This window comes from Sapajus apella, unplaced genomic scaffold, assembly GCF_009761245.1.
Source record: "Sapajus apella isolate SASKATOON/1434 unplaced genomic scaffold, GSC_monkey_1.0 scaffold52, whole genome shotgun sequence".
In the NCBI taxonomy this organism is placed as follows: domain Eukaryota; kingdom Metazoa; phylum Chordata; class Mammalia; order Primates; family Cebidae; genus Sapajus; species Sapajus apella.
In genome coordinates this window covers 13,621,327-13,625,668 of record NW_022436992.1, presented here as the reverse complement: position 1 = coordinate 13,625,668, position 4,342 = coordinate 13,621,327, and positions in this window count along the sequence as shown.

Sequence of the window (4,342 nt, the reverse complement as noted above, 5' to 3'; positions counted from 1 at the left end):
ACCCAGGCTGGAGTGCAGTCATGCCATCTTGGTTCACTCCAACCTCTGCCTCCTGGGTTCAAGCAACTCTCCTGCCTCAGTCTCCTAAGTGGCTGGGATTACAGGCACCCACCACCATGCCCGGGTAATTTTTTTATTTTTAGTAGAGATGGGGTTTCACCCTGTTGGCAAGGCAGGTCTCAAACGCCTGACCTCATGCGATCTGCCTGTCCAAATTGGTCTACAAAATTACTGAGATTACAGGTGTGAGCCACTGAACCCATCCCTGAAGATGCTTTTATTTTAAGACTCATATGATTCTGATGGTAGAATTCCAGCTGTGTGCTTGCCACATGCTCACATTTCTATTAGTAAAAGATCCTTCTTTTGAGTGTAATTTGCTCTTTTAAACTAGTCAGGGTTGTGGTTCAGGTGATTGATTTTAAAACTTTCTTGCTAAAGTGCACAAATATTGCTAGAAATGAACTGTTTTTGCATTCCACAAATGTGGATACACCGTGTTTATTTTTAACTTCTACTTTTGTTTTTCTTTATTCCAAATTATATTTAGTAATATTTTACTTAGTTTTAAAATATGTGCATCTTTTTTTGACAAATGTCTTTTTTAAACTAATTTTTACATTTCCCCAGCTTTAGGGGAACAAGAGGTTCTAGGTTCTACTGGTGAATTGTATAGTAGTGAAGTCTGGGCTTTTAGTTACCCATCAACCAAAAAGCGTACATCGTATCCAGTAGGAAAATTATCATTCTTCCTCTCTGTGCACCATCTTCCCTTCAGATCACTCTCTGTTGCCCTTAATACAATTCTTTCGGTCATCAAGAATTTATTTTGTGTGATTTATGCCTGTTTAATTTCACTGAAGTATCTTGTGGCCCAAAATATTATGTATGTCAGCAAATGTTTTGAAAATCATTTGCTATGGTTTGGTGGAGTGTTCTCTAAGTATCAGTCTTGTCCAGATGGTTGACAGTGTTGCTCAAGTTGTCTGTACCTGCACTGGGGCAAGGGGCAGAGCTATTTGCACGGCAACCTGGACCTGCTACAGAGCCCTTTTCTACCCTGGGCCACACTCACGACTGGAAGACTTTCATGCCACCTGTTGGGCCAAACCTGTATTCTAAGGGACAGAATATGTAGCTTCTAGAAACCAAAAAAGGCCTACTTGTGGCTTCTTTTTTTAAAAGACAAATGAACACATTAAACACACTGGAATGAAATAGTTCTTCCTGTCATCATGAACTCTGATTCTCTCTGTGTTGATATAACACACATTACAGTGGCCTTGCTAATGGGCACATATTTAGTGCTGTTCTATGGCAGCTGTGGAGACGAATGCCCAGATACGAGGCGCAGTGCAATACCAGCTGTGGGAAATCAGCCTCCCAGCCACAGCCATGATATGACAAGGCAGCCGCAAAGAGTCCCCAAGTAAGTTTCTGATTATTTTCCTTGTCTTGGTGTAGTATCTGCATTTGCTCGCTAATGAGGAGAGACTAAAATTTGGCATCATGATGTCCTTGATTCTATTGCACTAATTTCCATCTGGTCTTTCTGTCAGCCACTTACTAGGGCACTCAAGTCAAATTCTTCACAGATATAATTATCTTTTTGCAAGTACTAGTTAAAAGGGTTTTTTTAGATTTGCCCAGCAAATTAAAGATTTTAACACTACGAATAGGGTTATGCAAATGGTGCCTTTCTCTCAGTCTCTCTGCAAATGTTAACATGAGGGTAAATCTCATAATAGATTTCTCATTATTTTACTTTTCCTTTACAATTCCTGGAGTAAAATAAACTGTTATGAGAAATACTATGAGTTTTGTTTGAACCCTAGACAGACTTACTGAAATTTCATGCCTTAGCATCAAGCCAGAAACCAAAGATATTGGTTTTGCTTAATGGTATATTCACAATTATTATGATGAACTAAATATTTCCTTCAATTTTCCACAGAATGAATAGGCTTCTCCCTTTTATTCTGCCTTACATTGTTAATGTTTGTATAATTAGTTTTCCTGGGGTAACAGGTTAATATACATTCTCATATTTGATTTTAAAATTTTTTTGGCTGTTAGGATTCTAGAATACAAAAGAAACCATTTTGTAGGTTGAGGATATTTGTAATGTACTAAGGTAAGAATATTAAATATGGGTAAGATACAGTTAAGTGAGTGTCTAGCAAGAGATTATGACTTTGTTAACCTTGATAGTTTCATTCCTGACTGCTTTTGGGCGGTCAGAATTTATCTTTCAAAATTTTGTTTTATTACTGATTCTTCATTCTCTTCTTCCTTGGAGGCATTTTATAAGAGCCAACTTCTAGAGTACAAAAAGCAAGGGCAGTTGGTTCTTCACGGGGCATTTACACTTGGGTGATCCTTAGCTCCAGCCCAAGAGCAACCAAGTAATAATGAAGTTCACTGCTGTGATGTGAAGCTGCTGCTTCCAGGAAGGCATAGGGTCACTATTTCCAGCTGTCAGTGCAGAGACTGTGTTATTATTATCAATTATTATTATCAAATAAGGAATTAACATTAAATAATTTATTCAGCTCTTACCTGTTTCTTATTCTGAACTTTTGATTTTTACTAGCAGGAGATAAAAGGAAGAAGCAAAAATATAACTTCAATTGATTTTAGGAATCAGTTTAGGTGAGTTAGTTTAACCCCTGACTTTTCCTGAGAGTCTTAAAGTTTCTTTAATAATAATTAATATAAGTATTTTATGGATTTTTTTTTTTTAAGACAGGGTTTCACCATGTTGGTCAGGCTGGTCTTGAACTCCCGACCTTAGGTGATCCCCCCACTTTGGCCTCCAAAGTGCTTGGATTACAGGCATGAGCCACCACGCCTGGCCCTATTTTATGGATTTTATAATTATTTAATATGAAAAAAAGCTATGAGTATGAGAACTCTCAAATTGTATTCTCAATTTTTCTTCAGGTGAATTATCTTACCTAGTTAAAAGAAAAAAGTTGCTTTACTTTGTTATCTTATGATATTCACACAAATTCTCATATCAACTGCAGCTTCCACTACTGTTTAAAAGGCTAAATTCTCTAATTCAGACTCTAGAAACTTTTTGGGTCTGCCAACTTCCCATCTCTCAAGTAAACCAGGGTTTATCATGTGGTCAACAAGGCCAACATCACATTCAAACAGCAAAAAAAGTTACTAACCTCCTAAGCATGCTGTGGTATTATGGAGACCTACTTTTGAGGACAGAATACCCTTTATTAAAGGGGTGAGAACTGAGAGGGAACTCTAAAGACACAGAATACTCAGCAAGGAAACAGAACCATTGCCTTACTTTGAGCAGTTTGTTGGTGGGTGGCTTGGGATCCGCAGAAAGATTAACAAGCACAGAGGAAAAGCTCACCAAAACATTTTTTTCCAAGAAAGAATAAAGAACAGTAATTGAAACATTTGGTAACAGGTTCAGCTTAGACAGGTCTAGAACAGGGCCTGAAGGTGCAACTTACAAACAACCCTGTTTCCTCCAATGCTGGAGAGATGGATTCTCAGAAGCAGAAGAGACATATTCACGGAGCTTCCTTCTCTGAGCTCTCTGTGTTTCAGAATATTTACCTGTGAATTTCTGCTCCAGTGAGTGACAATTTACAGTTAGTGAGATAATGCAGATAGCTTCATCCCCAAGTTTCTTGCAGCCAGGAATCAGGTACAGGACCAGCGTCTTCACAAAGGGGTGCTCCATGGGTGGCTTGATCTTAATTCTCATTTAAAGAGAAACTCTTCCCTTTAATCAAAAAGAATATTCACTGTGCCTTAGATGGGAAACAGGCCTCTGTATTTCCCATTCTCATCCATAGTAGTGTTGGTTTGGACAATTTGAACTGATGCAGTCTGTAGAACAAAGTCTACGGGATTGGAAACTGATGTATAGATGAGCCAAAGATGGCTTGTGTGTCCTGGCTCCTATGTTGTTTAATAAAAACTGGGTTTATTTCTCAATGGTCTGTTCCAAACTCAAATATACCAATACAAATATTTTAAAAACAGCCCCCTCAAAATATTTTTAACCTTTTAGAAATTACTTTGCTTGTCCAGAAAATTTCACCAATATCTGCCAGCAATAAGATAAACCCCAGTTAGGAAAACCTTAAGCAGAAACTTCCCACTCCGCTGCTGTGTGGCATCTCTCAGACACATAGGCCCTTCTCCAGTGTCTCTCCCGTTTTGAGAAGCAACCCTGTCACCTTATTCTCTGCACAGATTCCTGCTGTGAGGGACTTCTCTCTGCAAACCTGTCAAAGCGTCACCCAATAAAGTTATGTGTGCGACTGCCCCCCTGTGGTCAACTTTTTCCTTGCTCTGCCCTCAA